The following is a 27,516-nucleotide window of genomic DNA, read 5'->3' as shown; positions in this document are numbered from 1 at the left end:
TCATCTTGCAAAGCCGGTAGTGTCCCTCTGCAGCCACCATATCTGGTTAGTGAGCTTCCTTCCCGTCATTGCGTCCATCACGTCCTTCTGAATCAGCTTCTCCACTGCACTCAAATGTGACCGCGGCACCTGGAGGGCTGCAGGACTGCGCAGGCGTGGCGTTGTTGGGTTGTCCTGGTCGTGGTGCGTGGCGAGCCCCGCATGGTCCACACAGCCTCCCGGCGGCGTGAAGCGCAGGGCCGTCAGGGCCGTCGTGCATAGCAGCTGCTGCGATGTGGGGCAGGTCACTGTACACGACAGCTTCTCCAGCGTGGTGGCCTTGGCTTCCGGGGTCAGTGACTGGATCCAGAAGCTGGGTAGAACTTTGCCCTCGTCCTTGCTTGCAGGGCTGCGCTTGCCCCCCGGGGTCAGGCATCATTTGAGCGATTCCCCGAGGCAGCCCTGGGCGTGAAGGGGTTGAGAGGTCGGCTCACGATGGCCACCCCCTCCAGGAAGCCCCGCACCTGGTCTTTCACCCCGGCCACTGCCGCTCTTTGTGCTCTTGGCACCGCAGGTGGCCCAGCTGCTTCTGGCCGGCCTTCATCTGCTGGGTGTTCTCCTTTTGGTGCAAAATGTACTCCAGGATTGCTTCACTCATCCAGGAAGCCGTCTGGTGTGATGGTGAGATCGGGGCAGGGCTGCAGAGTGACGCCGCAGCAGTCGAAGTCCTGGACGGCATCCCGGCCCAGTCGAACGTTCTGGGTTCCGTAGCCCGAGGCCTCTGTGTCCTCCTTGTCATGGTGAGTGTGCGGGCCCTGCAGTGCTGCTGTTGCAGAGCTGTGTCTTCCTTACAAACGACTCCTTTTTTCTTCCTGGCTTCTTCAGATGTGCCCTTAAACCAGAAAGGAACCAGAGAATTGCATCTTAGGTTAATTTAGCCAGCTTTCTTTTGACTGGTGTTTTCATGCTATATCTTTTTCCATCCCTTTACTGTTAACTTATTTATTCCTTATATTAAAAGTTGGTATTTTGTGGATGATGATTAGTTCTTGATTTTTACCTTGTTTGACCGTCTCTGTTTTTTACGTTTAGACAATTTACATGTAATATTATTATCGACAGGGTTGGATTTAAATCTACCATCCCGCTAGTCGTTTTCTATTTGTCCCATCTTTGCTTGGATCATCCTCCCCTATTTTCTTGCCTTTGGGGTTAATAGAGTAATTTTTTAAATGCCTTTGTTCTGATAAGCTCATCCTGTGTCCAGATGATCAGACTCTTGTACTTTTAAAAGAGGTGTTTTTCCAAATATGCAAATTATTTGCCTGGATAAAGTGAACTGCAAGAATTTCCTGACGATACTAGTGAAGCTGTTTCTCAGGTTGTAGTCTTATCTTTCTGCACAAGGCTCTTCTTGAGCAAACAACTAATGTTATGTTGTCTCAGGTCATCCTAGCTCTCGGCCCAAATAGCTAGGTTTCATTTATTCACAGAGTAGGAAGATGGACAAAGTATGGCATTGTTATACACTTGAATATTATACAGCAGTGAAAACTAATGTAGCAGTGTGAATTAGCATGAACATGATAAATCTCAAAAACGGGAAAAAAGCATATTGTTAATGCCTATAGTATGAAATCACGCCTGTTAATTGGAGAACATGTAAGTGATAAAACTCCAAATAAAAACAGAGGAATGATGAAAATAAAATTCAGAAGAGTTCCTTGCCCTTTCCTCCATAACACAAAATGAGAAAAGGGTGTCATCAGGGAGAGTCAGAGTGAGAGCTTCCAAAGGTGAGTGGACTAGTCAAGGTTCTTCAGCTTATACTTGTTTAAACTCTGTATGCTATATATTTTTGATTTCTTTCTTTTTTTTTTTTTTTTTTGCGGTACCCGGGCCTCTCACCGCTGCGGCCTCTCCCGTTGCAGAGCACAGGCTCCAGACGCGCAGGCTCAGCGGCCATGGCTCACGGGCCCAGCCGCTCTGCGGCATGTGGGATCCTCCCGGACCGGGGCATGAACCCGTGTCCCCTGCATCGGCAGGCGGACTCTCAACAACTGCGCCACCAGGGAAGCCCTATATTTTTGATTTTTAAAGCTATTAATTAAGAAGGCAAAAATGCTAAACTTGTATAGTACTCAAAACATACTCTGTCACCTTCTCCCCTTTTCTATTCAAGTATCACCTGGCATTCAGTCCCCAGCAAATCTGGGCATTTTCCAATTGCTTCCACATGTTAGCCCTCAGTTTTATCCTGCAAGATAAGGAGAAATTGTTTTTGTGACCACTAAAGTTCCTTACAGAAATAAAAGTTTTGATTTTATAACTCTGTTTGAATCTACCAAATGCAGACTTCTTATTTTCAATTAATTGGAATGTGCTAATGATTTATTTGTGATCCTAAGACTTCAATTAGGTAGAGTCTTAAATAGATTGGGTGTGATTTTCAGGTAGGTGGTAGGAATAAAGGTCAAGAAACACCTCTTTCTTTTAGTGGGTGGGTGGAAATACAAGCCTGCTAACCTTTTTCTTCCTATAAAAAGCTTCCCCTGCAGTTAAAGGTTTTTCACGTGTGTCATTTTTGGTGTTCTTCCTGGAAGATTTGCCTTCGTAAGGATTACAGGTTTCAGGATACTGGAAACTGGATTAACTCTCTTTCCTTTAGTGCAGGAATTAATTAGTCTTTGGTTTCTCTGTGTGTAGTCTGCATTTATATTTGACACAGGAAAGATTTTCACAAGTATCTTTTTGGCAGACTGTGATTTGCTATGATTTTCCACAAGCCAACATTTCCCGTCACAGAGATACTGTTACACCCATTAATCAAAGGCAGCATGTGTCATATATGAAATCTTGTACACACAGCTGTGGGGAGCTGGAGATAATTGTTAATGAACTTCAGTCACTCTGCCAGAGCACACAGCCTCTGACCGGCAGGAGCCTTGCTCCCGTTTTCCCTCTCATTCCCCCTTACCCTAAAACCTCACCCAAGACCCTTTTCTGAAGACAAGCCACCAGGCCCAGACTGCTCATTTCTTAGGATTTGTATTTGCTGGCAAGGCAACTTAGAGGCAAGGCTATTGCATCTGACTTAGAGCGTTACGTCCCCAAAGACACAAGGCCTCCAGAAACCCTCTTCAGATGCTAATATTCACACAAAGTGCCGCTGGCCCCAGCTGGCCTTCACCTGCAGCTCTGACAGGCAAGAGCCTCAGAATGAGGTCCTGGTTTCCATAAAAATAGGAAGGGCACACATGGTAAATGGCAGAGATCTCGCCCAAGCTATAAAATTATTTAAAGTCAGATTCCAGACAGTTAAAACTAATTGCTGTGAACACAAAGCCCAGGCAGCAGCCCCCTTTCTCCTTTTTTTTTTTCCCAGTAATTCGCTTGAGACAGGGTAGCTTGAATCCTCTACTAATGCACACACCTAAAATTAAATGATGCCACTAAATTTAAGATGCAGCTGTTATTGTTAATGTTCAAACCTGTTTTAAGCACAGGAGAAATGTGCTGTGTGGTAGGGCGAAAATATTAATGGGTCATTTAGAATTGTCCCTCTGTTTCTGTGGCTTTATGGGGGTACCTTGCTTAAATGTAGCATTATTGTTATTATTGCCGGTCTTATGGCTGATTTTCTGTTCCTGCTGGGTGTAGTTCGCAGCCTATCATTCTTTCTGTAAAACAGATTTGTAAAGGAAAAGACACTTAATCCACCAACATATTCCGGGCATTGGTAAACTGAGTACAAACCAGGAGAACTCCTTGCCTTATGGCCTTTTTTGGAACTAGCATAGAGAAGAGCTGTAGAATCCTTTCCCTGTCTTATCTTTTCACTGGCGATAGTACATAGGATATCACTGGCAGCAGAATGCTGACTAGGTTTCCCTTACCAGATACCAACATTCTGCTCCCGCTTCTCCAGGTGCTAATTTGTGAGCACCTTTATTTACAGAAAATTATTGGTTTACAGAAAATTATTGGAACACGGGTTCCCTTGCTTTTTAAGGTTAGAGACCCTCTTTGACACTAAAAAATGTATTCATTTAAGATTTCCAGTGCCTTTTAGTTCGTATTGCCTTTGTAGGGGAGGAGAATTTACGACCCTACAATGTGTCTCTTTGGCATATTATTTGAAACTGCTTGTTTTCTAAGATACAGCGGACATGGGAAAAACTGAACACCAAGTAGGAGTTACCCTTTTGTAAGAAACGTTTACATTTGTAAGGGAAATCTCCACTTGTAAGGGTGTCTCCCTCTTGGTACCTGGAAGAGGAGAATGACCAAATCTCTAGAAACTCTTATCAGTGGGGAAGACGCGGACCTAAATTCATGTAACAACCTTACCCTTGTTTACTGGGCTTCTCCTCCCATAACTGACTCATCCTCAGCACCCTCTTTTGTCTTCAGCTGAGGATGGTATTTAAGGTGAGGGCTTCAGCCAGATTGGCCAGTTACTTGGTTTTCCTGGGTCTTTCTCATGTATACATGTTGTTAAACTTTTGTTTGGTTTTGTTCCTGTTAAGCTGTCTCATGTCAATTTGATTCTTAGACCAGCCAGAAGAATCTAGAAGGGTAAAGGAAATTTTCTTCCTCCCCAACACCTTGGAATGTACATAAGTAATAGGTATTCAGTAACATCTTAAAATGAACTTATATTTAGGTGATTGAAAATGCACGTGTGTGTGTGTGGGTGTGTGTATGAGAATGGCTGTACGTACATGTGCGAGATGTTTATTAGGTCTTCAGACTGTGATTAGTACTTCTATGTGTGGATTCCAGGATGCCTCTCAGAATCCTTATGACCTTTCCAGGAGTCCCCTATCTCCTCTCTTGGTTAAAGAAATAAGAATCTAGATGGAGAAAACTCTAGGTGGGGAGTCAAGAGGCTAGAGTTTGGTCTATATTCAGTTGTTTGTACTCCTTTTGGCATTTTAACCTCTCTCTGCTTCTGTCCCCATTGTAAATTACGATGGCTTATACCTGTCATATTCATCTCATGGTTATAGTAAACGTGACATGCAGTTACCCAGTAGCACCCTAAACCCACTATTCAGGGAGCTACTGTCTACTCAGTTAAGGCTTCCTACTTTGACAGAAGATAATGTACTTATAGGTATTCTCATATTGAACCAGGTAAGGAAAGCTTTGGGATTCTTAAAAAAAGAGAGAAGAAAATATAATGTTAGAATCAAGAATTGGAGGAAATCTCAAAATACCTTAAAAGTGACAATGTTATTTTCCCTGAAATTCGTCAGACCTCAGAAGAAAGATAATTCAGAGAAGAGGAACCAAAACTACTTTTTTTCTTCAACTTGCCGGTAGTCAGAAAACATATGTTGAGCACATGCTTCCTGCCAGGATAGTGCTTGGTTCCTGGCACTCAGAAACAGTTGCATTTAAATCTGCCTGTAGACTAGATAATTCCTACACCCAATATTTCCCCTTTGTTCTTGCTCTCTTTCCCTCCCTTCCTTTTTTTGCTCCCATATTTTTCTCGAGGAACAGCTTAACATTTATGAAATTAGAAGTATTAAATTTGACTACTTGTTATTTGTAGATCCAGGTTTTGTAATTTCCAGGATTAGTAATGCTCCTGTTAATGTAGTTTAGCCTTGAACATCTTATTCTTTGGGGTTTTATATCATCATCATACACTAGAAGGAAAATATGTTACTTTGCATGTTAAAATAAAGTTGTTTCCTTATTAACACCAATTTTACTAAGTAAATAAATAGAGAAATACATAGGAAAAATCCATATCTTCTGGCAGATTCAGCTTAAATTGACTCTTAAATAGCGCCTAAAAATAATTTTGGCATAAATTAATAGCTTTCTTAAGCCAAAAATGTTACCATTATATATTTGCTTTATGCTTATTAACTATTAGTCTTTAATCCAGTGTGCTGTTATTAATACGACCTCGCGTTTTGAGAAACTGAGGGATTCTGTAAAGTTGTAGGTAGATTTTCTCGTTGGTTGGTTGGTAAATTAAATGTTCTTTTCCCTTTGAGATTCAAAAGTTGTTTTACTTCACTTAAGATTGATCTTTAATCAGCTTCTTGTCCCCCAAGTATTTGTAGTTCTGCAGTGGGCAGACTGCAGAATGAGGCAAGCCACTCTAGTTCTTTGTAATAAAGTTTCCAGTGGTTTGGGGGAAAAATGGAAAAATATTAGAAGGGTAAGTAGGTGGTTACTTAGCACTGGCGCAAAGGAGTGAATTATACTATAAACAAGAGTTAAATATTTGGTAAATATGGACAACAATATCATTTGCTTAGAGGGAGAAAGCAGTTGGGCTATATCACGGTGCTCTGTGGCATACTAGTGAAGAGGTTAAAACTTCTTTAGCAATTGTATGGTTAAGTTATAAAGACCACTTCCAGGAACATGGAGTAGATGTTTTTTTTTTTTCCCTATTCTCATATGAAATACAACAAAAAACCCTGGACATTACTGTGGTGTAAGTCCTGAAATTAAGATTCAGTATTATCTGCCTCAGCATCAGAAACCAGGAGGGCCTCAGGGTGATGAAAGAAAGCAAAGAGCTAAATAAATGGAGATTGGAAAACTCAACATAGTAAAGGTTCCAGTTCTTCCCAAATTGATATACAGGTTTAATGCACTTTCTTTTAAAGTCCTAACAAGATTTTGGGGGGGTATGTAGAAAAAAACCATGAAATTTAAATGGAAAGGTAAGGAACTAGAATGGCTAAAACAGTTTTTTTTTTTTTTTTTTTTTTGCGGTACGCGGGCCTCTCACTGTTGTGGCATCTCCCGTTGCGGAGCACAGGCTCCGGTCGCGCAGGCTCAGCGGCCATGGCTCACGGGCCCAGCCGCTCCGCGGCATGTGGGATCTTCCCAGACCGGGGCACGAACCCGCGTCCCCTGCATCGGCAGGCGGACTCTCAACCACTGCGCCACCAGGGAAGCCCTAAAACAGTTTTAAGAAAGAAGAATAAAGGGGAAAGAATGTGTACTCAATTAATAATAGCTTGGTGATCAAAGCTACTTGGAGAAGGGATAGACAAGTGAATCAGTGAAACAGAAGGGTTCAAAATTAGACGGAGACAAATAAGCCCAGCTTTGACAAATTTGCAAAAGCCATTCAATAGGGGAAGGATAGCCTTTCCAACAAATGGTACTAGAGCAATTGGACATCCATAAGCAAGAAAACAATCATAAAGCTTCAACATCGTACCTTATAAAAATTGAAACCAAAGTGTATCATAAATGTATCATATAAAATGTAAAACTGTAAGAGTTCTTTTCAAAAATATAGGAGAAAATCCTTAGGATCTAGGGTGAAGCAAGGAGTCCTTAGACGTGACACCAGTGGAACTACGCATAAAAAGAAAAATTGGTGTATTGGACTTGATCAAATTAACAACTTTTGCTCTATGAAATGTGCTGTTAAAAGGCTGAAAAGAAGCTAGAAATATTTGCTAACCACTATCCAAGATGAGTATCTAGAATATATAAAGGACTCTTAAATCTCAGTAGTAAAAACAAACAAATAATTCAATTAGAAAATGGGCAATAGACTTGAAGAGACATTTCTCCAAAGAGGATGTACACATGACAGAAAAGCACAAGAAAATATATTTAACATTATTACCTATCAGGTAGATGCAACTTAAAGCCATAATAAGACATAACTACTTACTATTAGAGTTATTTTAATAAAAATTAATGATAACACCAAATGCTTACAGGGGTGTAGAGAAACTGCGTCATTCATACATTACTGGGAGGAATGTAACAGTATAGCCACTCTGGAGGACAATTTGACGGTTTCTTAAAAAACTAAACATCCAACTACTGTATGATCCAGCAATTGCACTCCTGGATATTTATTCAAGAGAAATGGAAAACTTATGTTTACACAAAAAACTGATAAAAGTTTTCATAGCTTTTTTGGTAATACCCAGAAACTGGAAACAACCTAACTGTCTTTCAATTGATGAACAATTAAACAGACTGTGGTACATCCATACCATGAAATACTTCTCAACAGTAAAAAGCAACACCCTATTGATACACACAGCAACTTGGATGGATCTCCAGAGAATCATGCTTGGGCCAAAAATCAATCCCAAAGAATTGTACCAGGTATGATTCCGTTTATGTAACTTTCTTGAAACGACGAAATTACTGAAACGGAGGGCAGATCAGTGGTTGCCAGAGATTAAAGACAGTGGAGGAAGGGGGAGTAGAGTGTAGAGGGGAATGTGAGGGAAGTGGGTGTGGCTATAAAAGGGCGAGATGAGGAATCTTTCTTGTGATGGAAATGTTCTGTATCTTGACTGCATTAACGTCAGTATTCTGGTCGTGACATTGTACTAGAGATTCGGAAGATGTCATCATTGAGAGCATCAGGGTAAAGGGGACATGGTATCTCTCTGTACTACTTTTGTAACCAAACCCAGGTTCGGCCACTCGCTGCTCATAAGCCAATCATTTGAGAGGCAAGTGTCAGTAGAAAGGAAAGGTGCTTTGATAGGAAATTCCGGCAATCTGGGGAGATGGTGGACTCGTGTCCAGAGACCGACTCCAAAAATTCTGCTCAGCCATGACAGTTTCTAAAGGGAAACATGAGGGGGAAGAATCTCAGTGAATCATTGAGGCGGGAGGTTGGCTTTTGCATCATTCTCCATTTAGTGCAGACTGGCTGACTTCCTTCACTTGTTATCTTGCCTGCGTGATCTGCCCGCAGGACTACTGAGGGGGCTGTTGCGGGGTGGAGAGCAAGTCAGTTTTTAGCCACTTAATTCCTCATTCTTCCTTCTTTTTATCTAGGAAAAGAATCAATAGGTTAGACAAGGCATGGTGTGCCTTCAGGAGAGCATAAGTCCAAGTTAGTTTCAATTGTTTAGTGATCTCATTCCTATAATTAAGTTCTTTTAAGGTTAGAGGGGAACAGAAATGGGCAAAGGGGGAAGGGGCATAAGAGCTGCTTTCACTTTTTCAAACTGCGTAGGAATATGCAATTGTCTCAAAATAAAAATTTTAAGTAACTATAAATATCTGGTTGTATTCTCCTATAATTTTTATATAAACAGCTTTATGATTCCACAAAGATGCCTGTGAAATTGGAGAATGGTTTTCACTATGTCGTATTAATCCCAGGTGTACAGTTTCTTCATGATCCCAGTTTGTAATTGTCTTGGGTACCTCTTTAAAATTCATGTTTCTTCTGGTTTCTTAAGGTCAATGCTCTCTTTCTTACAAAGGATAGGCTCTTGATGAGTCAATAGTGCTTTCAGCGGACACTGCACATTAGAGAAAAGCCAGCAAAGTTCTCCCAGGCTGGGCAGCCTTTCACCTCCACACCCCTGGAATGAGTCTCAGTGGGAAGTAATGCGGCTCATTTGCAACCATCGTTTAATAGTCATAATAAAAAGAATGCTCAGAGGAATGGAGTTTAAAGCCCATTCGTCATATCAGTAAACAACATTCGCCTTTAAAAGGGACCTCCTGTTTTTGCCCGTTAAGTGCAGAGGTTCTGGTAGCTTTTGATTTATCACCTCACATTTTCGGCCTGCCCTTTTCTTTAAATATATAGCACGTTCAAATCCCAAATCAATATGCGTGGTGTTGTATTGAATTTAAGGCGAGCAGCGACAAGAAAAAACATAGTCATGAGACAATTTTTTAACCTTTTATGGAATGACAGTCTTACTAACAGGCTAGAGATAACAAGGTGCAAGTTTTCCTATTTTATTTCTCCTCCGAAGTTTAGCACCAGGAGTTTCAAAGTCACACCCACAGATAAGACCACAAAAGTTTGGCTCAATGAACCCCTGTGATGCCATTTCATGCCTCTATGGCTTTGTTTATTCTGCTTCCCTGGCCTGGATGACTGTTAACCTTTCTCACCTGGCTAACTCAAACCTATCCTTACCTCAATTAAATTACCTCTAATAAATCATTCACCTCTTCCTCCAGGAAGTCTTCCTTGACTGCTTGAGGATGGGGTAGAGGCCTTCCCTGTCTCTTTGTACCCCAGGTAATATGTAATATCAGAGCATTTTTCCATATTGTGTGGAAAATCTCCATTAGGCTAAACACTCTGAAAAGAGGAGCTGTGATTTATCTGTTTATCTAGTTTTCCCCAGTACTTTACACAGTGTGCTCAGTAAATGTTGGAGGAATCTGGGCAGTGGTGAAACATTGACATAGTAGAATTGACAAAAAAGTGGGAGCAAATCACACAAGAAAACCAAATGAGTTTATTAGATTTTTTGTACAGGGAATCTAGTTTGGACACAATGGATAACACAGATGTGGTTTAGTGGGTACCTTCCGTGCCTGAGCTTTTCTGAATAAGGAGAGTGACTTTGATATTTTCATTATTACTGCAGGATTGAAAGTGCCATAAGGACAGGAACTCTGTTGCTCCTGCTTTCAGAATTGGCCCTCAAACAGTGTGTCTTTGCTTCCAACTATGATTATTTCCTTATATTTTAGTGAGCTATTTGATTACTACAAGTAGAATTGATGACTCAGAGTGTGCACAGGGAATATTTTTTTACAATTTAAATATTCTCTGGAAAGATTTTAAGAATTTGTACCTACACTATCCATCAGATTTCATTCTTTTTTCAATGCTGGCATTGTAACTTTAAAAACTGGGTGAAAACTGTAATTTTCATTCATATTATAATTTTCACTCATATTTAAATATGGATTAGAGGTTAGTACCTATCATGGAGTCAGACACACCTGGATTTGAAATGCAGCTCCATAATTGCAAGCTGAATGACCCCAGGAAGTTTATTTAATAGCCTCATCTCTAAAGTGGATTAATAAATGGTACTCACCTTGTAGCAAGGTTGGGGAAATATTCAGATAATGTGTATAAATTGTAAGCACAGTGCCTGACACAGTGCAGTTATTCAATAAGTATTAGCTTTTATTTTTACACGTACTGTATCAGTCTTCCATTACCAGTGAGGTTGAGTATTTGGCTGTATCTGTTAAAATATTCTCTCTCTGCTTTTCAGTCCTTTCTTTCCAGGCCCTTTATTCAATCATATATTGGAATTAACGCTCTCTCTCTCTCTCTTTTTTTTTTTAATTGAGTTCTAAAAGTTTTCCATACATAAAGGATAGCAAATCTTTGTGACGTGTGTATTTTGAGTAGTTTTACCTAATTAGTCCTCTGTCATTTAACGTTATCTGTAATATTTCGCTTTTTACCCAGAAAAGTAATGATCAGGTCTGCTCCCCAAACATTTTGAGCTCTCTGCACTTTCCTACCCTCTTTGAAGTTAAGCACAGTCCTATGACTCACTGTAACGTGAGCAATAGCCATCATGTTATTTGTGGGCACATAAATGCTTCAGCAGCCACTGTGCAGCTCCCTCTTCTGCATTGATCGTGGCAGCCTGTGATGATGGCAGAGATGGAGACAATGTCAGCCTGCGTCCCCAAGTGACAAAGATGAGTGGTACCTCCTACTTGCAAAACGTGTAAACAAAATAAACCTTTGTTGTATTGAACTCCTAAGATTTGGGGGTTGTGTATTACTGCAGCATAACCTAACCTATCCTTACAGATGCAAGGATATTTTTGCTAGATTTATTATTATTTTTAAAGGTAGTCACATTTAGCTATCTGTTCCTTAGAAGTACTGCCTTTAGTATTAAATGGATATTATGCTGAGAAAGTCCGGAAAGTCTGTTCTAACTATTGGAGTGCCCAAACATGGACTGAATGGCTTTTTGAGGTAGTAAGTTTCCTGCTTGTGAATAATTTTCAGCAGTTATGGCTGTGTGTCAGGAGTGCTGTGTAGTTATTATATGTTATATGAGTGATCAGAATAGTTGACCTTTAAATTTCCTTCCAGCTGTTTGGATATTAAGAGTGATGCAGAGTTACTACTCAAGGAACTCGCCATGTACCTTAGTATTTGCAAAGATGAGGTAGAATCTGGGGAAAAGATTCTTCCATCTTTTTCCAAATAATCATAAATCTGCAGATAAAATAATCCCCAATTTTTAAGATAGATCTAAGTTTCCCTGTATATTAAAGCTCTGTGCTCTTCACAGTTTCTTCAGTGACTCAATTTCATCCAAACGTACAAAATAAGAAACACTGCCTTCTTATACATCTTGAGCAGATGCCTTACTGAGACCATATTTTACTGTTGTTCTTGAGTTGTATAATACGTCAAGACAGGTATACGGGATGTAGAATCCTACTGGCTCCATGAAAGGGGATTGTTTCAAAGCACCAAAATTAAAGTGAAGAGTATTTCTCCCCTACTCTGTCCAGGGTAGCACTTTAAGACATTGACACAGCGGAGTAGGGCAGCATCTGAACCACTAAAAGGTCTCACAGCAGCTTCCTTTCTTCTCCATGCCACCAAATGACCCTTGAGTAAAGAGCAAACTCTCCCATTCAGATGGGCTCCTGGAAGTTATTTTCCCCGTGTGATTGCCACCCCCTCCCTTTATTCCTCTGGTTCTTGAGTCTTGGTGGAAAAGATTCAGTAAGTTCAAGACTAAACAAAGATAATTTGAAGAATTGTATAAAAACACTCTTCCAAACTAATACTTAGGTTCTTTGAAGAGAAGCACCAGAGGATGAGCTATTAAGAAAATGATACCCTCCACATCTTGGCTATTGTAAATAGTGCTGTAATGAACATAGGTGTGCATGTATCTTTTCAAATTAGTGTTTTCATTTTCCTCAGATAAATATTCAGAATTGGGATTGCTGGATTGTATGGTAGTTCTGTTTTTAGTTTTTTGAGGAACCTCAATGCTTTTTTCCATAGTGGCTGCAGTAATTTACATTCTCACCAACAGTGTGCGAGAGTTTCCTTTTCTCCTTATTTTCACCAAACCTTGTTGCTTCTTGTCTCTTTGACAATAATCATTCTGACAGGTGTGAGGTGATAGCTCCTTCTGGTTTTGATTTTCATTCCCCTGATGATTTGTGATATTGAGCACCTTTACATGTACCTGTTGGCTATCTGTATGTCTTTTTTGGAAAAGTGTCTATTTCAGGTCCTCTGTCCATTTTTAAGTTGGGTTATTTGCTTTTTTATATTGAATTGTATGAATTCTTCATATATTTTGGATATCGATCCCTTGTCAGATATACCATTTGCAAATATTTTAACCCATTCAGTAGGCTACCTTTTCATTTTGTTGGTAATTTCCTTTGCTGTGCAAAAGCTTTTTAGCTTGATGTAGTCCCTTTTGTATATTTTTGCTTTCTTTGCTTTGCCCGAGGTGACAGATCCAAAACTATATTGCTAAGGCTGATGTCAAAGAGGTTACTGCCTATGTTGTTTTCCAAGATTTTTGTTGTTTCAGGTCTTATATTCATGTCTTAAATCTATTTTGAGTTTAATTTTATATGTGGTGTAAGAAAGTGGTACAGTTTCATTCTTCTGCATACAGCTGTCCATTTTTCCCAAAACCATTTACTGAATTTCCCCATTGAATATTCTTTCCTCCTTTGTTGTAGATTAATTGACCATATGTGTGTGAGTTTATTTCTGGATTCTCTATTATGTTCTATTGATCTATGTTTCTGTTTTTGTGTCAGTGTCATACTGCTTTGATTACTGTAGCCTTGTAGTATAGTTTGAAGCCTGGGTACCTGTCTGTTGGTTGATGAATGGATGAAAATGATGTGGCATGTATATACAGTGGAATATTACCCAGCCATAAAAATAGTAAAATCTTGCCACTTACAGCAACATGGATGGATCTGGAGGGTAGTATGTTAAGTGAAATAATTCACAGAAAAACAAATACTGTATGATTTCACTTGTATGTGGAGTCTCAAAAACAAAACAAGTGAAGAAACAAAACAGGCTCATAGATATAGAGGACAAACTGATAGTTTGTAGAGGAGGGGAAGGTGGGATAGAGGGATGGACAAAATAGGTGAAGCAGATTAAGAGGTATAAACTTCCAGCTATTACAGTAGGTAAGTCACAGGAATGTTATGTATACATAGGGAACATAGTAATATTATAACAGCTTTGTATGGCGATGGGATGGTAACTGGGCTTATTGAGGTGATCATTTCATCATGTCTAAAAATATCGAATCGCTCTGTTTTACACTTGAAACTAATAAAAATTAAAAATAAATATAGGCATTTATAGCTATAAGTTTTCCTCCACACTTCTTTAGCTGCATCCCATTATGTTTGGGTTTGTTGAGTTTTGTTTTTATTTGTCTCCAAGTATTTTCTGATTTCCTTTGCGATGTCGTCCTTGATCCCTTTAGGGTATATTGCTTCACATGCATATGTTTGTGAATTTCTCTAATTTCCTTTTATTATTGATTTCTAATTCTGTTCCATTTGTTCATAGAATACATGGTGTGATTAAATTATTTGAAATATATATTTAAAAACCCTAGGCTCATTAAATCATTAAATTTTAGTTAGGACAGTTTCTGTTTTTGTTAATATCACATACTTTTTAAAATGATTTTTTCCTTCATTGTAGTATCTTTTCTTCCCCATCTCTCAGCTTTTTCACCTGTGGCACCCTGGTGTGGGTGGGTGTTTGTTGCACCTGGAAGATGTGTTGGAGAAAGTGGGAGAGATGTGCAGTTGAGTCCTCGGCTACTGTTGAGGTTACAAATATCTGAACTTGTAGCTTTTGTAAAAAATACCCTCTAACTTCTACCTTTCAACAGTGATGTTGGGTGGCTAATTTTATGCACTGGTTTTAAAATCCTAGGAGGAAACATTCTGAAATAGATAACATTTTCTTCAAAATCAACCTTGACTCCCATTCTAAATGCAGTTTTTGAAATTTAGGTGTGAAGAATTTCTTAATCTTTTCTCTCTGTCTCCTATCCCATTTTTATTACAGTCTCTCGACTGAGTCTAACATGCCCTGTGAGAGCCCCTCTGTTTATCTTCTTCAGAAATTAAACATCTAGTGTTCTGTTGGTGTTGAGAGAGATAATTCCCCACTGATGAAGGGTTCTAATGATGTAGCTGCTCTGTAAACACCCTTTAACTCCCTCCTAACCTTCAGAGGCAGTGGGTACCACTATTTCTGGAGGAAGTAAATCGGGTTGGTTATTGATTGGCTCTTTCCATTGCTGGCCTAGAATTTAACTTTCTAGGGGTTTGTGTCTTAAGTATCTACCTCTTTACTACAGTTTTAGCAGTGTTTTATGGGCAAGAAAAGTGACATATGTGGATTTAAATAGCCTCCTTCTCGTGGAAGTTCTGTAGAATCTATTTTAACTACAGTGAGACATGGTTATATAACCTTTAACTTTGAGACTGTGATGCGTGTTTTCCTGTTTATCGTAGGGAATATGTTAACTTGTCATATACGTGTTACAGGAAATCAAATTTGAGTTTACATCAAACTTGTAATGTTGAATCAAATGATTATAAGTTCACTTCTTATTAACTCAAGAAGTATAAAAACAATCAGATGCTCCTGAACTAAGGAAACAGCACCTGTTCTCCCCTTTCTTCAAGCGCAGGGAAAGTCGTTCTAAGTGTTGATTTTAGCAGTAACATTTAAAAACACTATGAAGAATCTTGACTTTATTCTCAGTGTAGTGATTTTTAAACTAACTTCTAATGCTGATTGACTAAGGTTTGCTCTTCTTTGGAAATGAAGGGGAGAATATCTATTTTTTTGTCCTTGATAAGTTTGTACTTTGATTCGAAAGATAAAAAATAATTATGGAATAGGTATGCAATTAGAAGTAAATTGGATAGCACAGAAAATAAAATAGTAGCTTTTCATTTATCTGTAATATCCTTAGAACTACGACTGTGTATACTTTGACTCCTATTTTTATGTCCATATTTTTACAGCTTTATTGCTAAAATTTAGATATATAAACTGTATTTTTAAATTATTTTCTTCAGATTGTAAGTCTCTCAAGAAAGGGAAATTATCTTTTGTGTTTTTAATCCTATGACTATCCTAGCACAGTGCTAAGACAGTACCAATTTCTGGACACTGAATGAAGTTATGGCTAAACTTTTATTACCTGGAAACTACCAGGTAAAATATTTAATTATCTAAAGAGATAAACCAAATTTAAGAGAAATAGACAAAAATCAACAAACAACTTTTATTTAAATATTTCATTTAAAAAACAAAACACCTGCTTTCATCTGGTTTCCTAGGAGTTAGTTCAAGGCTCAAAAATCGCTTTCACATCTACACCCGTTGTCCCAATCTGTAAGGAATTTATTCTCAAGATGGAGGCCCTGAGATGCAGTCCCACACAGGAAATAACGTTCTTGTTTTACTTGTGGGCTCTACTTAAAAATGGCAAATTATTTTTGAAAGATTATCTTAAAGTAAATCATCTTTATTTACTGAGCTGTTACTCTTTACAAGGCGTTGTGGTGGGTTCTTAGAGAATACAAAAATAAGACATAGTCCCTGTTATTAAGGACTAGAATTAAATTAAAAAACAAAATAGGGCTTCCCTGGTAGCGCAGTGGTTGAGAGTCCGCCTGCCGATGCAGGGGACACGGGTTCGTGCCCCGGTCCGGGAAGATCCCACATGCCGCAGAGCGGCTGGGCCCGTGAGCCATGGCCGCTGAGCCTGTGCGTCCGGAGCCTGTGCTCCGCAACGGGAGAGGCCACGACAGTGAGAGGCCCGCGTACCGCAAAAAAAGAAAAAAAAAAAAAAAGCCACAAATAAAGATTTAACGAACAATTGAAGTGTCACGTGAGGATGCTATGTGAGTTCAGGTAAAGAGAGAGATCGTCGGTGTTATTGCTACTGATGAAGTTAAACATTTATTTAGCGTATGTTAGGTTCAGGGCGCTAATCTGAACACTTTACATGTATTAACCTCTCTTAATTTTCATAACAAATCCATGTTGTAGATACCCATTATGTCCACTTAAAAGATTAGGAAACTGATACACAGATAGGTTAAGTAACTTCCGTAAGGTCTTGCAACTGGCAACAAAATAAAACCCAGGGTAGCGACATTACAGAACATAATGAGGAGCTGTAATGTAAATTGGAACATTAAAGGTGTTAATCACCAGAAAGAAAAAGAAAATGAGGAAGAGAAATTCAAGTTCATGTAAGTCAAAATTTGAAAGTAAGATTAAACAAAACGAGTTCAGTCTTGTGGGAGCTGAGGTATTATCTAAATGTAAAATGAACGTATAACTTATTTTCCAAATGTGGCCACTTTTGAGAGTGGCAGGGCTACTACTGGATGTGAATGCTCCATGCAAACTGAGACCCGTGGTCATCCTGGTTGTGCCCCTTGCCCTCAGATCCTTAACTCCGTTCCAGCTGTGGTAATTGTGTGAGCGGGGCTGGCTCCCCCCCCACCCCGCCCCCGCCATCAGGCTGTGGCAAGTGTAGAGGAGAAAAACTAGGCTTTAGCTCAGTGTCTGCACTTCAGTGCAATTATCTTTGACAATCTGACCTCCTGAACTTTGGACTTTGCCTTTTTAGAGCTGTTTTGCTTCCTTCACTCTTTGTATTAGTGAAATTCTATGGACACAAACTCTGACCTGCTTCAACTTATACAGTGCACTTGATCACTTGCAGTATGATCAACAACTGCAAAATCTGACATATGCACTGTTTGACTCACGGAGCTAGTCAGACTCTTCCTGCAGAGCCAAAATTCTGTCTTTGTGTAGTCCTTGCTACTCTTAGCTAAATCTGCCTCTTTACCACCTATCAAAGCGATGATTTTTTAATACAGCTTAGTTATGAAACAAAAGTTGGAAAGGGTCCTACATGGAGTGAGGACATTTTCCTGGAGATGGGGAATGGGGATTGGAGAGTAGGTTATTAATGGATTTTGAGCAGAAAGATGACAAGATGAAAGTAAAACAATCTGCTGAGATATGTCAGATGGATCACAGTGGGAGACTAAGGACAGCAAAGTGGTCAGGTGGACACATAACTGTCCATAAATAAAGTATTGATAATAGAAGTTAATTACAAGGGGGCAGCAATGGGAACCCAAGAAAAACAGGTGGAAAAAATATTGCAAAAGGAGAATCTTCAGAAGACAACATTCCAAAGACAACATTCCAAAACCTGGAAAGTAGCCTAGAGTTCTTTGGGTTCAGTGAATCAATGAATACTCTCGTTGATTCATTTTGTGTTAGATTGGGTGAGGGAGAAGGTGCTAGTGTTTTTTCTTTATGCTCCCACAGACTACATCGTATTAGAATGTATCTTCTATTTTTTTTTTTTTTTTTTTTATGTCTGTCAACCACATTTTACACAGAATCATCTCCTCCAGAGCTAATGGGGCATTCAGCTTTTCATCTTCAAGATGTAGCTCACTGGCTGGCACAGGAAGGGGCTTTAAGTAGTGGTTTTGTCATCTTGGCCAAGGGGGAACTGAATTTCCACGAATTTTCTTCTTCATATGGTTCCAGGTTAGGAACGGGAGAAATTGACATGAGTTTGGGGAGGCAGAAGTGAAGCAGCAGCCATGTCTGCTCTGAAGGTCAGTGGTACGTGAGCTGGGGTAGCTTACACGTGTTATTGTTCCTCTGCTAATTCACCTTGTTCATCGGACAGCATGTGATAATCCGGTGCCTGTAGAAGCAAGCCTTTGAGTGACTAGGAATCTGGCATGGAATAACTTTAGTGAAAGTAAGGACTATAATGGGGTTAGCTGGTTGCTTTTAAGTGTGGTGGAGAACTTAGGGGAAGAAAATTATGAGCTCAGGGCTTTTAAATTTGCATTTCAATGTCTGGGAAGAAACCAGGAAGCTCTAAGACCACCGTGAAGAAAACCCTTATCTCCTGTAGCCTCATGGCTGAGATTTCTGAGTGTTAAATCCAAGGTCTAAACCTGTGTCAGGCTGAATTACAGCACAGTTGAATTACCAGTGTCACCGAGTCTCTTATGTTAAAGTTAAGGCATTTGTTCGGAAGGAATGGTATCCTGGAACCTGGATTCATATGTGCAGATTCCAATAAATCTGGGATTATTGGACCCGTAAGTTTTACTGAGCCGCTTTTACCAGCAGAAGCAGGCATCTGTCTTCTCTTCCTGGCAGAGGAGGTTAGCACCCCCTTGGCTGAAGAACCTGAAATGGGCCTCGAAGATATGTTCCTTGCCGGGGACTACTGTTCCTTCTCAATCCCAGCACATAAACCTTCCATTGCTTCTAGACCTATAACCAAATGCAAGTCCAGACAGTGCCTGAGAGGATAAGGCACACAGGATGACCTATGAGGATGTGCAATATAAAGAAGAATGGCAAGGCTTTGCTGCTTTATACTGAAAGTAACCTGGGGGAAAATTAGGAATGGATCCTAAGGATATTGGGGGAGAGTGGAAGGAATAAACTGTTGGGTTTGGATGGCTTACTAAATGGTAATTCTGGATTCAGTATGTTACTTTGAGCCACTGGGAGTCTCTTTAAAAGTCAGCTTGGTTGTTTGAAAGCTGTACCCCCAAATCTCCTATGAAGTTGAAATGCCAAACTGAAAATGAAATCAAGTAGAAATGCCAGAACTTCCTGGTATATTGTAGAGGATGAAATCCAGAAGCTTAGGGAGAGCTGAATGCTGGAGTACATTTCTCCAGTAAGATCTGCTTATCCACCCCCCAGCCATGTTCCCCGAGACGGTCCAGAAGACAATTCCTTCACCAAGGCTGCGATAAAAACAGTTGTGAGGAGAAGTATTTTTAAAGAGTTCTTTGGTGGAGAGTCTCTGAATTCCTGCCAGTAATAGGAACGAGCTTGGAAGAGGATCTTGAACTTAACACGAGAATGCATGTCAACACACTGATTTCAGCCTGAGCAGAGAAGCCACCCATCTTGTGCCAGACTTCTGACCTACGGAACTGCAAGCTAATAAATGAGTGGTGTTTTAAGCCAATAAGTTTGTGGTCATTTGTTATGCAGCAGTGGAAAACTAATACAGGTAGCAAAGGGCAAGTGGAGGCCATTAAAATTCCCTCTCCCTACCAAAATAGTTTAATAATAGTGACAATACCACCTTCCTAAGGGAATTGCAGAATATTGTCATCAACAAGGGCTTAAGAGATGCAGGAGTGGTGATTCCTAATACAACTTTTTGTTTTTAAATTGAAGTATAGTTGATTTACCATGTTGCGTTAGTTTGAGGTGTACAGCACAGTGATTCAGTTATACATATATATATTCTTTTTCAGATTCTTTTCCCTTATAGGTTATTATAAAATGTTGAGTATGGTTCCCTGTGCTATACAGTAGGTCCTTGTTATAATACAACTCTGTTCAATTAACCTTTCTGGCCTGTGATGAAAACAGATGGATCTTGAAGAGTGACAGGAGACTATTGTAAACTTGATTAGATGATGAGCCCAATTGCACCTGTTGGTCCAGATGTGGTTTCATTGCTAGGCAAGTGGATACATCCCATGTCATCTGGTATGCAGCTCTTTATCTGGCAAATGCTGTTTCACCCATACCCATTAGTAAAGACCATTAGGAGTAGTCTTCTTTCAGCTGGAAGGGTCAGCAATACAGCTTTACTGTTTTAACTCAGGGCTCTATCAACTCTCAAATCCTGTCATAATCTAGGTGACCAGGACTTGCCTCAGTTCCAGTCCATCAGGCATCACACTCTTCCTTTACATTGATTATATCCTGATACGTGGATCTGATGAGCAGGAAGAAACAAAATCTCTAGTTATTTGATTTCGACATTTAGGAGGTGGAAAATAACCCCCCCCCACCACAAATTCATTGTCACCTAATATTAGTTTCACATTGCCATTGTAATACATTGCCACAAACTTAGGGGGCTAAAACCAAAACAGGTTTATTATCTCACTGTGCTGGAAGTCAGTGCACCTTGATTACAGGTGCTGTGAGGACTGTGTTCCTTTTGAATACTCTGGTGGAGCATCTGTTTCTTCGCCTTTTTCAGCTTCAGAAGGTTGTGTGTAGTTACTGTCCCCTTTCTCCAGCGTCAACACCCACAGTACAGCATCTTTAAATAAGCCGTCTGCCTCCATCTCTCTCTGATCTTTGCTTTCATTGTCACATCATCTCTGACTTGAACCCTCTGTCTCCCTCTTATAAGAACCCTTGTGATTATATTGGATCCATGAGGATAATACTGTGTAATTATATCAAGGTCCTTACTTTAATCACACTTGCAGTCCAGTCCTTTTTTTTTTTTTTTTTTTTTTCGGTACGCGGGCCTCTCACTGTTGTAGCCTCTCCTGTTGCGGAGCACAGGCCCCGGCCGTGCAGGCTCAGCGGCCATGGCTCACGGGCCCAGCTGCTCCGCGGCATGTGGGATCTTCCCGGACCAGAGCACGAACTCGTGTCCCCTGCATCGGCAGGCGGACTCTCAACCACTGCGCCACCAGGGAAGCCCCTTGCAGTCCTTTTTGACAGGTGAATATATTCACAGGTTTGGAGCATTAGGACGTGGATATCTTGGGGAAGATGTTATTTTGTCTACCACATATCTCAATGAAGTTCCTTTGATCTGAGGCTGTCGGGATATCCTTTTCAAACTGAAGGGCAAGTTGCTGCATCTGGTGCTTCCTACCACTAAGAAATATCCGTAGCAATTGATGGGCCTCTTTGTATTCTGGAGGAAACATATGTCTCGTTGCGGTATGCTACTACAACCATGTACAGAGTAAGCTGAAAAGCTACCAGTTTTCAATTGGGTTCAGACAAGAAAGAGAAAGAAAAGTCTGTAATAGGTCCAGTGGGCAATGTGAGCTGTCCTTCCTCCTGGATATATAATCCTTGAAGTGTCACATAGGGACGCCTTTGGAAGGCTTTCACAGGCAAGTCACATTGCAGACCCTCAAGATTTTGGAACATCATTATGCTTTTCTCTGCAGGTAAAGATAATCATTTTGAGAGACTACTTCTGGCTTGCTATTGGGCCCTGGGAAAGACTGAACACTTGGTCATGGACCACCGAATTTTCATGTGATCTAAGATGCCCATCATTAAATGGATACTGTCTGATCACCATGTATAATCTGGGCATACAGATCAGCACTTTATCATAAAATGGAAGATATATTTCTATATATGTATATGTATATATAATTGGACTTAAGCAGATCCTGCAGGCACATATATGCTGCGTGAGTCAAGTAGTCGGGATGTCCATGTCTCATACTTTTGCTCTATTCCCTCCTCCCTCCCTCACTTATTGTCTCCAGGGGATTTTCCTGTGATCAATTGACTCAAGAAGAAAAAAGGACAGGGGTGAAACAAAACTGTTCCATTGGGCATAACTTTAAGCAGTGCCACCCGGCTTTTGCCTGGAAGGAGACATGGCCTGAGGGGTGGACCTACGGTGATTCCTGTGAAGTATGATTTGGTCAGGTAGTCAGAGATTTAGAAGAAACACAATTGGAAATTGGTAACAAGGAACACTGGGTAAACTTTATGCTGATACATCTTTCCAAATTTGCAGCACTTGTGAAGATATTTGTGTGTTATGTAAATGCTCATGAAAGAGCAACTTCAGCAGAGGAGGATGTGATTGGGTGGAGAAGATAACCTCTGCTATGGACATCAGTCATTCAGTCTCCCCAGTTACCTCTGCTCTTACCTAATGGATTCATGAATGAAGTGGCCAGGATAGAAGGTTATACATGAACTCAGTAATGTAGACTTTCGTTCATCAGAGGGGATCTGACTGTTGCCTGTCTGAGTGTTCAACCTGCCAACAGCGGAGACTGGCACTGAGCCCATGATAAGGTACCATTTTCTCGTATCCTCTTATACAAGTCAATGAAAAATTACTACAACCCAATATAGGCAAGACTGCTAATGGCCCAAACCCTTCAGGAACAAAGGTTTGGGTCAGCCTACCAAGCACAGAATCACAAGGGGCTGAGGTGGTTGCTGAGGACAAAGGAAATATGGAATGAGTAGTTAAGAAGGTGATTCTAAAAACCGTATTTAACCATGCGACAGGTTACAGAAATGAGTATATCTTTCTTGTTCTGATATGAATATATTTTCTATATTAACCAACTCAATTCTTTTTTCCTCCCCTCTCATATCTATACCACCTAACATAACACATGTTAGTAGTATCAACTTTATACCTCACTATTTAGTTACAACATATCAAAGGTGAGTAGGGGGTGTATCACACCCAGAGGAAGAATGAGCGTTCTCAAAGGTGAATAAAGAGCCTTGTATCCTCTTTGGGGAAAGTAATAGCATGTTTTTAGTTTTATGAGGGACAGTTGGAAAAAGTTAGGGAAAGCATGATTTTTCTCTTTTGTTTATTTGGAAGTTAAGTATGATTAAAAGTGTATGTGTGGATGCCTAGTTGATAAGGGGTAAATTCTAGCAGGTATGTACTCTGAAATTAGTTAAGCTGAAGTGACCTTTTCCACAATTCCCTTCCTTGTCCTCTCCTAGATTAAGGTTGGTCACAAGAAAAATTTTTTCACTCTTTGGGAAGTGGAAATAAAGCAGCAGCCATGTTTTGTGCTCTGAAGGTTGGTGTAAGACACCAGGAACTGTGGAAGCTCATGCACTTGTTACTGATCTGCTGGCCCACCTCTTGTTAGTGTGGGGCATCGCCCAAGCCTGCACCTTGTCGGTTTGCTGCATATGTCTCTCTAGCTTCTCAGTGTCCTGGTCCATGTGTGAGGATCTGTCATGAAGGGCATCAGGCTCTCCTGAAGATCGTCCGCATCACTGACGTGAGAGGCTCTGAAATATGGATGCAAATACCAGGTGGTCCTCGTGGGATCTGGTTTGTCATTGTGAGCTGGTTAGCCTGACGTGACTTCAACCCCAAAGCAGCCTCAGAGGTGACAGCCTTGCATAGACATCTCCACCTGTTTCCATAATAGCATAACATATAGTTTTTTAGAAGTCCCTTATTTTATATCACTCATAGTTTGAGTGTCTGATCAACCTCTGACTGCTGCACTTTGAATGAATTAATAAAGAACTCTCAGCCTAACTTTGGAGATAACACCTGTTGTATTCTATTCAAAAGATGAAAGCTTATGAAATGTGCCGGGGAGGAAGGGAATAATGTTGACACTCAGGGACACAGTGGTTACCCAGGCGAAGGGGGTCAAAGAGAGCATACGTACATGTGCACGAGGAATTGAACTTGAAGAATGTCGAGATTCTCACGGCCAGTTCCAGGTTTGGATAAGGAATATCTTATTGCAGGTTGGATCATAAGGACTCAGGAACTAATACGAAGAGGATACCACTGGCCGGGTGGTAGGGTAATTTGAGAAACGATGACGATAAACTCAAAGGATTAAAACATTTCAAGTATTTTAAAATCTACAAATTACATCAATAAAAAATACTGTTCACTATTGGACAGTGCTTGGAAGCTAACTCATTACTTCGAAAACTGTTAAATAAAATAAATCAAGCATTTTATCCTGGCTTTCCTATATAAACTGTACCAGTGGGTAACTAAATAATGAGTTGGGGAATAGTGCTTTTTTTATGACAGTTTTTCAGCTGATAAGTGAAGGAGAAATGATAGATTTAGAATATTACCATTTTGCAACCACTAATGGATTAAAAGAGGCAGGCATTCATCACCCACTGCTGGCATCACAAGAGGATGCATCCGGATGAAATACGCACCACCGTCTATGAATATTGTAGCTAAAGGTAGTACTTCATACCAATGATGCCAACTATCAATTTATGGTAAATAATGAATTTCCTAAAAACGATAAAAGTTATTTTAATAAAATTTATAAAACTAAATTTATAAAAAATTAAAAACTAACAATGAAAAACAGAGAAACATATAAAACTATACAGGGAGATGAGCTCAATAAGATAAAATCTGGGAATCTGTGGAACAAATGACCCAGTTTCTACAACAAATAAAAGGAAACAGAGATGGAGGGGAAACCTATAGATTAAAAGAGACAATGTAAAGTTGCTAAAGTCATCAACGTACATTTGCAATGAGTAAATGGTATGGTAAATTAAATTTCTATTCAGGTGGTTTAAAATATGAAGAGATTGAAAAATCATATTAGTGACTAGATCATTTTTGGATCCTGTTTCAATCAAACATTAAGCAAGAATTGATATTTAACACAATTAGAAATTTAAATATTTTACAAGATATTTGATATTAACACATTTTTGTTAATTTTATTCTGTGTGATAATGATATTGTGGTCATGTTATAAAAAAAGGAAAAAAAAGTCGTTATCTTTCAGAAATGTATACTGAAAAATGAAATGACTAAAAGTTTGATTTCTAAAATTTTAAATGTATGTGATGTCACTGTCTCGTGCAGTTCCAGAACGTCATGGAGAATGAGTACAAAGTAGCATTGATTTTTAAGAGATTTCAGTAGGAAGCTTCCTTTTCTGAGGTTTAAAGACTTCACAGGCTCCTCACAGGCAATTTCACTATGACACCAGTAGGCAAGATTCAGTCCTTGCTGTGCTGGCTTAATTGTGATGTGTCTTGTGACCTCTGCCTCAAGGCACTGTTCCTACCTGTTAATGCAAAGATCCATGGCTAGTTCAGAAACGTATCTTAAAAGTAACACACACGTATCACCTCAAATAGAGACCTAGATCAAATACACAGTACAGAAAATAAACATATCATTTATTTAGAGTCACCTTATTTCCTCTTTGAAGCATTTTCCTAATTTGGGTAATAGCTAGGCTGTTCAGTCATTTCCATTTCACAAGTGTTATTTTTCTCTTTCTTTTTTTTTTTTTTTTTTTTGAAATTTGTCTTAAATGGAATGCAAATTTTGTTAAGGGACGTTTATTCCCTAGAGGCTGGGAAAATATATTTTAATGTACTTGGTTGATGTGTGATCGGAACTGCATAACTGTGACCGAATTTATATCAGAGAAGTAGGTAATTTTATGATCATTAATAACAGTTGTAGCCATGCGGGCCAAGATAATCATATGGGTAACTGAATCGCATGCTTCAGAGCACAAGGTGATTGCCATGAAGAAATTGGAGAGGATGTCTTATCCCATGTAGAGCGCTATACATTTGAATACTTAGGTAAAAAGAGATGGAGAATGAGCATCTTCTCCTAAGGCCTGAGGGATTTTGTGCTGAGGAACATCTCATTGGATAAAACAATGGCATTAGTTCTGCACTAAAAGGCATCATAATTTTCTTTCAAGTCACATGGTATGTGGAACGATGGGGAGGGTCGTGTCAAACCTATGGTTATGCAAATTATAGCCCACGTCTGGCACATTGAACAGGCAAAGAAAACAGTGGCCTGAGAGATATATAGAAATAAGGAAAGAAAGAAAGGAGAAGAGGAGGAAAAAAGGAAGAGGAGAAAAGAGATGGAGACAGTTATAAAGTTACAGCACCGAAGAAAACTGAGAGAGACACTTTGAGCTCCAAACTGCTGACACTGCCACAGAGAAGCGAGACCAAGACAGCTGGTCATTTGAAATAGGACCACTAATTAGTAGGCAGAAACGTAGTGCTTTTCTCTGACTGATGGCAGCTCCTACAGAACAACATCTTGCCTTTGATTCCTCCCAGCAAGGAATGGCAACAATACCTGCACTACCAGAGCAGCTGTTCTCTAGAAAATACGGCCATCCTCGCTTCTCAGAAAGCTCAACAGACAAAATGTTTACACACATTCCATTCACTCAACAGACACTTTTGGAGCATGCACCGTGCCTTTATGCTCCAGCAGGGAGAATATGGAAGGATCACTCCCAGTTTCCCTTCACACCTTCATTCCTTTCTTCCTGTAGGAAGTGAATAGGCTTTCCAGTAGGAAGCCAACTTCGGTCACAAATACAAAGTCACCTTGTTTAATCAGCTTTATCAATAATATGGATGCCATTGTGATCTGCATCTGCCCATCTCCTGTGTCTTATTTCTCCAGTGATTCCAAACTTGGGAGGACAGAAGGGTACGCTAAATTCCCAAATCTGAGAACTGGAAGAAGTAACAATAATCAGTATAGTGTCCATCTCACAACACTGCCCACCTCACAGTTCACTTTTATAAATCATCCTCTTTTCCCATAGTTCAGGCACCATGTGCCCATGAGGTGTTTCCTGGACCTCAGCCTTCTTCAGCAGGTTGGGTTTAGGGGCTAAAAGGTAGATTGAGTCCAAAAGTTGAATTAGATCTGAGATGCTCTTTGGTTCTTTGCTTTGCTCTATTTGGTGCTTTGCTCTGTTGCAGCACTAAGTGCGTTGTGTTAAAACCAACTGTTTACTTTTCTCATTTTCACTACTGCTAGTGAGCCACTTTCAAACAGAGATTAAGTTTTTGTATGCTCGGCTCCTGACACACCTTTGAGGTGCTTGGCCTTCAGAGAGTGTTTTCTCAATTGAAATCAATTTTCCTCTGAAACTTACCTAGAATCAGGGTAGTGATTATGTTTGACATGATAGGTGTCTGGATTTCATATGGCAGCTGTTCCACGCTGCTCACCAGCAAGGGCTAGTAAACATGGTGGTGTCTTCACCATACCAGAGAATTGTAGGAGAGCCTCGCTCTTGTCTTTCTTTTGTTTTGGAGAAAAGGTTGAAGTGACGCTTCATGGCCCCAGACAGCTCTGTGAGCGTCAT

The 27,516-nt window shown here is 40.0% G+C and overlaps 1 pseudogene; it reads right to left on the bottom strand.

The window, feature by feature from the left end:
* Positions 1 to 27,516, bottom strand: LOC116764980 (annotated as a pseudogene).

This window comes from Phocoena sinus, chromosome 14, assembly GCF_008692025.1.
Source record: "Phocoena sinus isolate mPhoSin1 chromosome 14, mPhoSin1.pri, whole genome shotgun sequence".
Taxonomy (NCBI): domain Eukaryota; kingdom Metazoa; phylum Chordata; class Mammalia; order Artiodactyla; family Phocoenidae; genus Phocoena; species Phocoena sinus.
This window is presented reverse-complemented; position numbering and strand designations above follow the sequence as displayed.